The sequence below is a fragment of the Saccopteryx bilineata genome, chromosome 2 (assembly GCF_036850765.1).
Source record: "Saccopteryx bilineata isolate mSacBil1 chromosome 2, mSacBil1_pri_phased_curated, whole genome shotgun sequence".
Classification (NCBI taxonomy): domain Eukaryota; kingdom Metazoa; phylum Chordata; class Mammalia; order Chiroptera; family Emballonuridae; genus Saccopteryx; species Saccopteryx bilineata.
The window spans coordinates 323215276-323228310 of record NC_089491.1 but is presented as its reverse complement, the minus strand read 5'-3'; the positions used below and the strand labels follow the sequence as shown (position 1 = coordinate 323228310).

Sequence of the window (13035 nt, the reverse complement as noted above, 5' to 3'; positions counted from 1 at the left end):
TAAATGACATCTCAAAGGACAAATGTAGCACAGTATTTAAGTCAAAAACCACACAATTTTGTAACACATCTCATAAAGAACTAATCTCACTAATAAACAGAGTTGCTGCCTGACCTGTGATAGAGCAATGAATAAAGCATTGACCTGAAATGCTAAGGTCACTGGTTCGAAACCCTGGACTTACCCAGTCAAGGCACATACAAGAAGCAAATATGAGTTAATGTGCTTCTAACTCCTCCCTGCCTCCTCTCTCTCTCTCTCTCTCTAAAAAAATCAATAAATAAAATATCTTTAAAAAAAGGAAACAAAAAAATCTAAGATAAACGATATAAATTTCATTTAAAGGAACTTGAAAAAGAACAACAAACACAGCCCAAACAAGTAGAAAAGAGGAAATAATAAAAATCAGAACAGAAATATACAAAATATAGTCTTAAAAAATACAAAAGACCAATGAAACGAAGAGCTGTTTTTGGAAAAGATAAATAAGATTGATAAACATTTAACTAGAATCATCAAGAAAAAAAAGAAGGAAGACTCAAATAAATAAAATCAGAAATGAAAGAGAAGTAACAACTGACATCACAGAAATATAAAGGATTGTAAAAAAATATGATGAACAACTCCATGCCAACAATCTGAAAGAAATTCCTAGTATAGCCTCAGCAGTGGTAGCACCAGTGGATAAAGCATCAACCTGGGACACTGAGGTCCCAGGTTTGAAACCCCGAGGTTGCTAACTTGAGCGTGTGCTCATTCAGCTCAAGTGCAGGCTTGTCAGCTTGAGTGCAAGATTGCTGCCTTGAGTGTGGGATCAACATGATCCTGAGGTCACTGGCCTGAGGAAGGGCTCACTGGCTCAGCTTGAGCTCCCCGTCAAGGCACATGTGAGAAGTAATCAATGAACAAAAAAAGTGACACAACTATGAGCTGATGCTTCTCATCTCTTTCCCTATCTCTCTCCCTTACTGTGATCTCCCTCACCCTCTCCCTCTCCTTTCTTCTCTCTATCTCTCTCTTAAAAAAAAAATATTGCCTGACCAGGTGGTGGCGCAGTGGATAGAGCGTCGGACTGGGATGCGGAAGGACCCAGGTTCGAGACCCTGAGGTCGCCAGCTTGAGCGCTGGCTCATCTGGCTTGAGCAAAGAGCTCACCAGGTTGGACCCAAGGTCGCTGGCTCCAGCAGGGGGTTACTCGGTCTGCTGAAGGCCCATGGTCAAGGCACATGTGAGAAAGCAATCAATGAACAACTAAGAAGTCGCAACGCGCAACGAGAAACTGATGATTGATGCTTCTCATCTCTCTCCGTTCCTGTCTGTCTGTCCCTGTCTATCCCTCTCTCTGACTCACTCTCTGTCTCTGTAAAATAAATAAATAAATAAATAAAACTTATTAAAAAAAAAAATATTCCTAGCATATGCAATCTCCAAAAACTGAATCAAGAGCCCTGGCTGGTTGGCTCAGCGGTAGAGCGTCGGCCTAGCGTGCGGAGGACCCGGGTTCGATTCCTGGCCAGGGCACACAGGAGAAGCGCCCATTTGCTTCTCCACCCCTCTGCCGCGCTTTCCTCTCTGTCTCTCTCTTCCCCTCCCGCAGCCAAGGCTCCATTGGAGCAAAGATGGCCCGGGCGCTGGGGATGGCTCTGTGGCCTCTGCCTCAGGCGCTAGAGTGCCTCTGGTCGCAATATGGCGACGCCCAGGATGGGCAGAGCATCGCCCCCTGGTGGGCAGAGCGTTGCCCCTGGTGGGCGTGCCGGGTGGATCCCGGTCGGGCGCATGCGGGAGTCTGTCTGACTGTCTCTCCCCGTTTCCAGCTTCAGAAAAATGAAAAAAAAAAAAAAAAAAAAACTGAATCAAGAAGAAACAAAATCTGAACAGAGTGATTACAACAACTAATAAAACTGAAGCAGTAATTTAAAAACTTCACAAACAATAGTTCTGGACTAAGGGCTTCACAGGTGACTTTTATACCATTCAAAGAGAAGTAACACCTATCCTTCTCAAACTGTTCCAAAAACTTCAAGAAAAGAGAAGCCTTCCAAGCTTTTTTCATGAGGCCAGCATTATCCTAATGCCAAAACCAGATAAAGACACTACAAGGAAAGAAAATTATATGCCAATATTCATGATGAACATACAGGCAATCCCCAGGTTACAAACAAGATAGGTTCTATAGGTTTGTTCTTAAGTTTAATCTGTATGTAAGTTGGAACAGGTACATTTGCCAATTAAATGCAACTTAGAGGTTTGTCTTAATATAGTATTTATTTTTATCTTTCTGTGCATATAAATACTTAAACATTTTTAAAACTACAAACCTATCTCATCTGTAACCTGGGGACTGCCTATAAATGCTAAAATCCTTAACAAAGCCATGGCTCATGGCTCAGTAGGAAAAGCATCAGCCAGGCATATGGACATCTGAGGTTCAATTCCCAGTCAGGGCACACAGGAAAAACAACCATCTGCTTCTCTCCCCTCCTATGTCTCCCCTTCTCTCCCTCTTCTCCTCCTGCAGCCAATGGCTCAACTGCTTTGAGCATGGCCCGGGGTGCTGAGGATAGCTCCACTGAAGGGCATCAGCCTCAGGTGCTAAAAATAGCTCCATACTTAAAATCAACCCTAGATGGGGTTGCCAGGTAGATCCCAGTCAGGGTGCATGTGGGAGTCTGCCTCTCTATTTCCCCTTCTCTCACCAATAAATAAATAAATAAATAGACAAACAAACAAATAAATCCTCAACAAAATATTAGCAATCCACCCAGCAATATATCGAAAAGATCATATACTATGATCAAGTGATATTTACTCCAGGAATGCAAGGCTGGTACATCTTCCACAATCCATAAACATGATGATACATTACATAAACAAAATGAAAGATAAATCAACATGATCTACTCAACAGATGCAGAAAAAGTATTTGATAAAATCCAGCACCCATTTATGATAAAGAAAAACCTCTCAGCAAAGTGGGACTAGAGGGAATATGCCTCAATGTAATACAGAACATATATGACAAACTGACAGCCAACATCATGCTCAATGGGCAGAAACTATAAGAGTTTCCCTTAAGATCAAGAACAAGACAGAAATGTCACTTTCACCACTGTTATTCAACACAGTACTGGAAGTGCTAGCCTCAGCAATCAGATGGGAAGAAGAAATAAAAGGCATTCAAATTGGAAAGGAAGAAGTAAAACTATTATTGTTTGCAAATGTCATGATATTGTATACAGGGAATCCTTAAGACTCCACCAAAAATACTACTAGAACTGATAAATAAATTCAGCAAAGTGGCAGAATATAAAATAAATATCCAGGAATAAGTTGCATATTTATATACCAATAATATCAGAAAGAGAAACTAAAGAAATCCCATTTACTACTGCTTCAAAAAGAATAAAATACCGTCTGACCAGGCAGTGGTGCAGTGGATAGAGCATCGGACTGGGATGCAGAGGACCCAGGTTTGAGACCCCAAGGTTGCGGCTTGAGTGCGAGCTCATCTGATTTGAGTAAAGCTCACCAGCTTGGAACCAAGGTCGTTGGCTCTAGCAAGGGGTTACACACGGTCTGCTGTAGCCCCACGGTCAAGGCACATATGAGGAAGCAATCAATGAACAACTAAAGTGCCACAACGAAAAACTGATAACTGATGCTTCTCATCTCTCTCCGTTCCTGTCTGTCTGTCCCTATCTGTCTCTCTCTCTAGTCCTCTCTGTCTCTGTAAAAAAATAAAAAATAAAAAGAATAAAATACCCAGAAATAAGTTTAACCAAGGATGTAAAAGACTCAGTCAGAAAATTATAAGACACTGAAGAAAGAAAATGAAGAAGATGCAAATAAGTCAAAGCATATACCATATTCATTAATAGAAAGGATTAACATTATTAAAATGTCCCTGCTACCCAAAGTAATCAATAAATTCAATGCAACTCAATCACGACATCAATGGAGAATTTCATAAACAAGAAAAATATTCCCCAAAAATGTATACAGAACCATAAAAGACTCCCATTAGCATCAGTGATCAGAAAGATGAACAAAGTAGAAGATATCAAGCTACCTGATATCAAACCATATTACAAGGATATAGTAACCAAAAGAGCATGGTACTGGCATAAAAACACATTTATCAATGGAACAGATTAGAGAGACCAGAAATAAACCCACATCTAAATGGTCAATTAATATTTAACAAAGGTGGCAAAAACATACAATGGGGTAAAGACACCCTATTCAATAAACAGTGTTGGGGAAATTGCACAGATACAGGGGGTCCTCAAGTTACAACAGTCTCAACATATAACACTTCAACTTTACGATGCTCACTCCCATAAAAGCTTTAAAAAATTGAGACGTGAGTGTTTCAGCTGTTATGTTTGCCTTGCAATGCTGTAGGCAGATTTTGGAAGAGAAGAAGTTATCAAGCTTCCACACTAGCCTGGAACACTTCTTTAAGAAGGTAGAGAGGCCTGCAACAGATCCTGTAACTTCTACATCAGTTGCTTCTTGAGATGAAACACCTGTAGTACAGGTAGAATCATCTCTAGCATCTCCTGCCTGTTCCTTAGGCAATCCTGATTCACCTGACCCAGTATCTCCAGCACCTTCTGCAGTCTCTCCTGCCTCTCCAGCTTCCTCCTCCCAAGTGGTCACTCTCTCCCACCTTACCATGCCCCTTCCAGTGTGCAAGCCAACCACAGGAATAAAGGTAAGGAATTTTTTTATACTCATTTTTTTGTCATTTTTTCTGTTACTAAAGTACAGTATATTTTAGTCCTTTTCCTTTTTCTGTGGCTTAGTTGTGTTTTTATGTTCTAGATTATGATTTTACAACTGTGTTAGGATAGGTAAGTGACTTAAGCTAGGGTGTGTCTCAACTTACAGGTTATGTCACTGTCATAGGAACAGAACTGTGTTGTAACCTGAGGACCCCCTGTACATGCAAAAAAAAAAAAAAAAAAAAAAAAAAAGAAAGAAAGAAAGAAAGAAAAAGGAAAATCTCTGCTCTAGAGAATGTGAGGTTGAAAAAATACTCTTTCCCATTAAATGTTAACTATTCTGTTTATGCCGTTAATATTTCTGCTCTCCCTTTAAAAATAAGAGGCTGTTGAATTAATCACTGACGTGTATTAAATAAACTGTGGAAGAGTACTATCCTGGTGGAAATCTCACCCCTCACTCTCACACCAAGGGAAATTTCCAGCAGGTCTAAAGGACCAGTGATAACCACAGCCAGACAGATGGTCAAGAGAGTTTCTTGTTTACCTAAGGTAAGTAACTGTTGCCAAGGAAAAGCAAATGGAACAGTTTGTATGTTCTGCCTCCAGTGCCTGTTTCATAAAGCTGATCATAACATCTGAGGAACAAGGCATTCCACGAAGTGTGTTCACTGACTTCTTACAGATCTGATGACCAGATCCTTACCCACCTGGTGTGCTGAGTCACTGTCTCCCAGCCCTGAGCCGCCTCCTGCTTTCCCCACCAGGCCACTCAAATACCATCACTCCCCATGCATGCCCTGAGGCGGGAAAGGCTAGAAGCCTGAAGTCGATCTTTGACAGTTGGGGTATATATGATACATCTTATTTAGGCACTGTGCATATTAACACGGTGTCTTTGAAGAATGAGAACGTATTTCCAGGGGATACTGAGAGATCTTAGTGTAATTCGGAGAGGGCAATTTGAGAACTACTGGGTTAAAGTTAAGCAGAGCTTTCCAGAGCAGGATGTCTCGGAAGCTTCCACATGCTGAATGCATCGTGACTGTAGAAAAGGAACGGAACACACAAGTTATGTTTATTTAAGTGTGGAGCCCTTAGAATATCTTTTTTTTTTCAACTGTGGTAAAATACACATAAAATTTTGTCATCTTAACCATTTGTAAGTGTATGGCTTGGCACTCCTAAGTGTGTTCACACTGTTGTGCAACCAATCCTCAGAACTTTTCATCTTGCAAAACAAACTCTATGCCCATTAAACCACACTCCCTATCTCCCCCTCCTCCCAGCCCCTGGCAACTAACCTAAGAATATCTTTAGCAAATAACTCACTAAAGACACTTTGAAAAATTCCGCTTTATCTCTAATAGTTCACCTCCTCATTTTATGGATGAGAAAATGTGCCTGAAGATGTTAAGTAATGTGTCCAATATCACAAGTTAGTAGTGGGGCAGGCCTAGAAACTCACACTGCTAGCCTTTCAGTCTGACCTCTTTTCACACACTAAGAGTAGACGGCTGAAATAAGCTAGCAATTATCCAAATGCTACCACCATATACTCCAACAATACCTAGTATCTACCAGGGACCCTGCAAATAAAGGACTGTTAGGAAAAAGAATTTTCCCCCAAGTCACACCAAGTCCAGGATTCTCCAAACTGGATGAACAGAACATCAGGAACACTCAATGTAAACATGCCATACCTTCCTGGAGCATCTAATGTTACTTCATTAAATGATAATTAAATAGTTTGATATTAAAATGATCACGGTTATACTGCAAGGCAGGATGCAAAGTTAAGCTAACTTAAAAGGACTTTAAGGGGATCCTGTCTGAGCATCCTGGGCCATGTCTGTCTCCAGGACTTCTAACATGAAGCAGGAGAAGCAGTGTCTGGAGCAGAGAGCGTAACAGCTCAGTGGGACCGGGGACAAGCTCAGCAGGGCCATCCTGGTAACCCATGACCCAAACTGTACTCCTACACACTCAGGGAAGGTGCAGATCAATTCTGGTGCCCTTAAGTACTTGTACCTCTGAATGAGCACCCTAAGAATCCATAAAAGGGACAAGCTAAGAGAGTCTTCCAGTAATTATAATCAACCAAATGAACACAAAAAGGACTAATATATTGTCCATTGATAGACATCAAGTGTAGGATCTGAAATGGGAAAGTTCGTAGCAGAAGAGATGGGCTGAACTGCACAACAAGCTCCTATTCAGAAGGTCCACTGTAGGATGCCATTTAAATTTCAGTAGCTACCTTCCTCTTCTTGCAAATTCTAAATCCAAGAAATTTAGAATACATGCCCATTTGTGTCTGCAATGTACTTATTAAAATTTAATTATATCTAATTATACTGTAAGAGTGAAAATTAAAAAAAAAAGTTTTTCCTTTTCTTCTAAAAATTACCCACAGAGGGAAGGCACAACCTTTGGAAAATAATTTTGCAGAGGCAGAAAGAATGAACTATTCTCCTTTTGGGTCTCTAAGATTTTAGGTTTCAGTCATATGCTACTGCCAACACTCTAAGCTTTAGAAGTTAATGTCCAATTCTCAAACATAAAATATATGGTGATAACTTTCTCGCCTTTCCTTTACCTACGCCCAAGCCGCCGGCTTGATGCAGCTGGCAACCCAGGAATGAAACGCAGCAGAGTGGAGCCAAGCACCTCCTCGCCTAGTGTCACGTGCCAGGGCAAGGCCCGGCAGTGCCACTTGCTGTTTCCTTTTAACCTGCCTCAAAAGATCCCTTCTCAGAATCTGAGTCGGTATGGTAATCCTGGTTCTGGCTTCTGAGCATTCATCCTTCCCCAGCTGCACTCTGCTCTCCGCCCCCTGCAACTATGGTGCCCCACACCGAAGTGAAAGGCAAAATGGTACACTAGACAAAGAGACAGAGAATGAGTGCCACATAAGGTGAGAGACACGTGTCATGAATATTAATGTTACCCAAGCAATTATACTCATCACAATGAGAGCTGGCACACATCGGTTACTAACTGCACAGAGGCTGCAGCAACCTTGGCGGAGGTTACCGCCCTCTGCTTTAGTAGCCCAAAAGAGGCTTTCATTTTTCTAACTGAGTGACAGCTCGATTCCTAGCTCCCAGACAGCCAGTGATTTCCAGGAGCACTGCTAAATTCTCAGAATAAACTTGAATCTGCACTAACAGAAGATACGGGGCACAGTGCAGGTGGCTGGTGGTAAAACAGGATTAAATCACAGGATTAAACACAGTTTGTGAAAAAGTTAAAACCATTCTTAGCTGTTGCTGGTTACTTTGTAAACAATCCACTCTAACAATGTTTCAGTACACAAGATTAAGTAATAACAGTAATAGAACAATTGAGTGTTGGATCAGAGCCACCACCATCCTGAATCATAGGAAGAAATCATTTTTATAACAGAAAAGAATCATTAAAAAAAGAAAGAAATGAGATATTCTTTTTTTTTATTTTTTTTATTTTTTATTTATTCATTTTAGACAGGAGAGGGAGAGACAGAGAGAGAGGAGAGACAGAGAGAGAGAAGGGGGGAGGAGCTGGAAGCATCAACTCCCATATGTGCCTTGACCAGGCAAGCCCAGGGTTTCGAACCGGCAACCTCAGCATTTCCAGGTCGACGCTTTACCCACTGCGCCACCACAGGTCAGGCGAGATATTCATTATGCTTAAAATGTACATTAATGGCAGGAATAATGTTACTTCAATGAGACCAGTGTCCTATCCCGTGAACCCTACGATAATATATGATGTTGCCTCTCACTTTTTATAGCATGAATGAGAATACCAACAAAGCCTAAACTATCAGATTTGCTAAATGTTTCTATACAGATGTAAAAACAACCAAAACAAAAATACTAATTTATAAGCATAAAATTGAAAATAAAGCAGCTTTACCAGCTTCAAAAAAACAGTCCATAAACTGCACCCCAATCCAGTCAACAGCAATAGAGAGCTGTGGAATGCTGGTGGTACTGTGTAGAATATAAGGGAATTTAAAATAACTTAGTGAAGTCTGACCAGGTGGTGGTGCAGTGGATAGAGCATCAGATTGGGATGCAGAAGACCCAGGTTCGAAATCCTGAGGTCGCTGGATTGAGCACGGGCTCATCTGGCTTGAATATAAGATTACCAGCTTGAGCGCGGGGTCACTGGCTTGAGCATGGGATCATAGACATGACCCCATGGTTGGTGGCTTGAGCCCAAGGTCACTGGCTTGAGCAAGGGATCACTCGCTCTGCTGTAGCCCCCTGGGTCAAGGCACCTATGAGAAAGCAATCAGTGAACTAAGGTGCTGCAATGAAAAACTGATGCTTCTCATTTCTCTCCCTTCCTGTCTCTCTGTCCCTATCTGTCCCTCTCTCTGACTCTCTCTCTCTCTCTCTCTGTCAAAAAATAAAAAAAATTTTAAAAAACTTAGTGGAAACTCCCTCTTAATCCTGTTGAGGGAAAACACTGGGAGGTAATACCTGCATCATCTCTTCTGTGTCTTACAAAGTCTCTCTTTATTTATTATTCATCTCTCCAACTGTGCTTTTGACCTCAGACTTGCTTGTCTGCCTTTACATTGCCCAATTTTAGCAAAAATCTTATTAAGTAAGTTTGGCCACAATCCCCCAAGCTTAATATTTTATTATCCCTCAATATCTGGCCAAGTGATAGCTGGTCACCCCGGCTTGCCTTCAGCAAGAATCTCGCTAGGTCAGTTTAGCAAAATCTCGTCATACCCTCTTACTGATTTCCCATTTACTGTCCCCCATCCCACCCTGCTCCTGGGCTACATGGCCCCCTTTTCCTTATTCTCCTGGAACTGAGCACAGTTCTACACTGAGGCCTCTCTCCCCTACTGCAACAGTCCTGAGTGAAATTTCTTCTTCCTGCTCTAACTACTGTCCAGCTCTGCTTTTGTCTGACAGGTCTTGGTCATTGTGCCTCTAGAAAACAGTTGGCATTTCTTCAAAATGTTAAACATAGAATTACCACAAGATTCCTATGAGAATTGAAAAAAAAATGTATCCCTGTAGAAGTCTGTATACAAATGTTCCCGACAGTATTACTCCTAAGGCCAGAAATGTTCCTGGCAGTATTACTCCTAAAACCACCCAGATCCCCATCAAATGACAAATGGATAATAAAACAGAATCACATTCAGCAACAGAGAGTAATGGAGCAACAGTACATGTTCCAACACAGATGGACCTTAAAAACATTGTGTGGCCCTGGCCGGGTGGGTCAGTGTGTCATCCTGATGCACCAAAGTCACGGGTCCAATTCCTGATCAGAGCACATAGGAGAAGCAGCCAATAGTGCACAACTCAACGGAACAACTGTGTGGAACAAGTTGATGCCTCTCTCTCTCCCTCTCTCCCTCTCTCCAATCAATGGAAAGATTTTTAGAGTGCATTGTACAAAACTAAAGAAACTAAAGAAGTCAGTCACAAAAGGCCATATGCTGCATGATCCCATTGAGATGAAAAATCCAGACTAAGAAAGTCTGTGGAGACCGAAAGCAGACTGGTGGTTCGCAGTGGACGGGAGAGGGGAAGTGGGAAGGGCCTGCTAATGGACAGGAGTTTGTTTTTAGGGTGATACAAACGTGCTAAAAGTTAGATAATGATGACGGCTACGCAGCTCTAAAGCCACTTAATTGTATACTTTAAAAGGGTGGATTTTACTGTATGTGAATTATATTTCAGTAAAACTATTATTAAAAACAAGAAATAGTCCCTTGATTCAGAAACCCAGCGGGAGCTGGTTGGCTCGGCCGCGGTTCTGCCGCCCAGCCCCGCACCTCGTTCCAGGCAGTCCCGAGGACCGCCCACCACACCATTCACAGCGACAACCTCAGGGCGAAGGTCAAGGAGGACGCGCTGAAGATGTTCCTGTACTCAGCTTTTCCCATTTTGGCCAGGTCCTGGACATGCTGGTGTCACGGAGCCTGAAGATGAGGATCGGACTTCTGTCATCTTCAAGGTCAGCAGCGCCACCAACGCCCTGTGCTCCCCTCAGGGTTTCCCCCTCCACAAGGGCATGTGCATCCAAAACACCAAGACCCACTCGGTATCGCCGCCAAGATGAAGAGCACCTTCGTGGAGTGAGACCTCTGTGCAAGAGGAAGCGCCAGAGCCAGGAGGCACTGGCGGCCGAGAGGGCGCTGCGGGGTGGGGTGGGGCAGCTGCCCCCTCCCGGGCCCTCTGCAGTGGGGCAGCCCCCTACCCCGCACCCTCACCATGCACCACGTGCAGGGGCAGCGTTCCTCCATGCCGCCCCTGGCACGACCCCACCTCCAGGTCTTATTCCCAGCTAGATCCCACTGGGGGCCATACCCCCCAAGCCGCTTTTGCTACCTTCCCAACTTCTTTCAGAAAACCCAGCAGATCACACCTTGTTCCTCACAACCTGCCAGAGGAAACCAGTGAGTCCACGCTGTCCTTGCTTTTCAACCAGTTCCCTGACTTAAAGAGATCCGCTGGTCCCAGGGCGGCAAATGTCGCCTTTGTGGAGTTTGACAGTAAAATGCAGGCGGGGGGCCCCAGCAACACCCTAGCCTAGAAAGTTTCAAGAGGAGCTCCATGAAAATCTCCTTTGCCACAAAGCGGAGCCTATTCCACATGCTGTCCCTACCATTTGGAGGCCTCCCCTCATCCTTTTGGCTCAGCGGCCTCAACTAAATCCCCTCAGGAGCCTTCCTGGAGCCCGTGTGAGTGGTCATGAAGCAGTGCAGCCAGAGACTCTCCCCAAACATTGCGCCTAGAGTGGTTAGGCTGAAATGAAAGTGATTTTTTTTTTTTAATTTTTCTGAAGCTGGAAACAGGGAGAGACAGTCAGACTCCCGCATGCGCCCGACCGGGATCCACCTGGCACGCCCACCAGGGGCGATGCTCTGCCCCTCCGGGGCGTCGCTCTGCCGCGACCAGAGCCACTCTAGCGCCTGGGGCAGAGGCCAAGGAGCCATCCCCAGCGCCCGGGCCATCTTTGCTCCAATGGAGCCTTAGCTGCGGGAGGGGAAGAGAGAGGCAGAGAGGAAGGGGGGGGGGGGTTGAGAAGCAAATGGGCGCTTCTCCTATGTGCCCTGGCCGGGAATCGAACCCGGGTCCCCCGCACGCCAGGCCTACGCTCCACCGCTGAGCCAACCGGCCAGGGCAAAAGTGATTTTTTGATATTTGATATTTTTATTAACAACACACACACACACACACACACACACATAACCAAGTCATTTGTTCAACATGTACTGTTGAGGGCCTACTATATATACAGTGCACAAGCATGGTTCCTGCCTCCCAGAGTTTAGAGTCTTGTGTAGGAAGCTGAGTTTAAATCCTGGGTCACAAATTACTATTCTCTGGGAAAGTATCTTCTTCCTCATCTATAAACAGGGTTAATGCAATACTCAGTGACTGGCACAGTGCAAAGGCATCCTAATTGTTAGCTACCGTTGACTGAATATAAAGGCAAATACAAATGCCAGGAGAGAAAAAGAATATAAATAAAACAGGAGAACTTAGATCGGAAGATATCTCTTCCGAAAATGATATTCAGGATGAAACCTGAAAGATGGGGGGGGTTGAAGGTAGTCAGAAAGAATTCGGAGACCTGCAGACCAAGGAACAAGCCAGTGCAAAGGCCCAGAGGCAGAAAGAGTGTGGGCGTTTCAGGAACTGCGCATGGTCAGGGGACACTGAAAGTGAGGGGAAGAGAGGCAGAGGCTAGAATGTGCTGGGCTTTGTAGACCAAAATAAGGATTTCAAAGTTTATTCTAAGCACAACAGAAAGTTACTGAAGGCCTTTAAGCAGAAGGATATGATTCACATTGTATTTCAAAAAGATCACTGGCTGCTGTGAGGGAAGAGCATGCGGTCAGAGCTACACTGTGCTCCAGGGGAAAGGTAACGGTGACTGTGATTAAACTGTGGTGGAGGTCCCACGTGTGGTCCTGGGCTAAGACATGGAGATGGAGACAAGGGTCCATGACCAAATGCCCTCCTTTCTGTCCTACACGCCCAGCCTGCACTGGAGAGAACAAGAGGAGGAGGGAGCACAGTGGGGTGAACGTCTACCATGCCCTCCAGTTCCTAGTTCTGCTTCCAGTCAACTGTGGAATACTGGCAAATACTTCCTGCTTGAGCCTCGGGTCCTTATCAGCATAGCTAGAACAGAGCTCTACCTCACAGGGTCACCCTAAGACTTAGCTGACTGCAGGATGCCTGCAGAGCCTCAGGCACTGTGCTCTGTTATCGCCAATTTGAGACAGACACTCAACACAGAAACAAAATACACGCTGCGATTAGTATTTGTTCTTCTC

At 43.9% G+C, this 13035-nt stretch overlaps 1 protein-coding gene and 1 pseudogene across 6 annotated transcripts in view; one reads left to right on the top strand and one right to left on the bottom strand.

The window, feature by feature from the left end:
• The window catches only part of ST7 (suppression of tumorigenicity 7), a 310576-nt gene that overhangs the window by 168822 nt on the left and 128719 nt on the right, over positions 1 to 13035 (bottom strand). The window lies entirely within an intron of this gene.
• LOC136324463 (U1 small nuclear ribonucleoprotein A pseudogene) lies at positions 7499 to 11282 on the top strand (annotated as a pseudogene).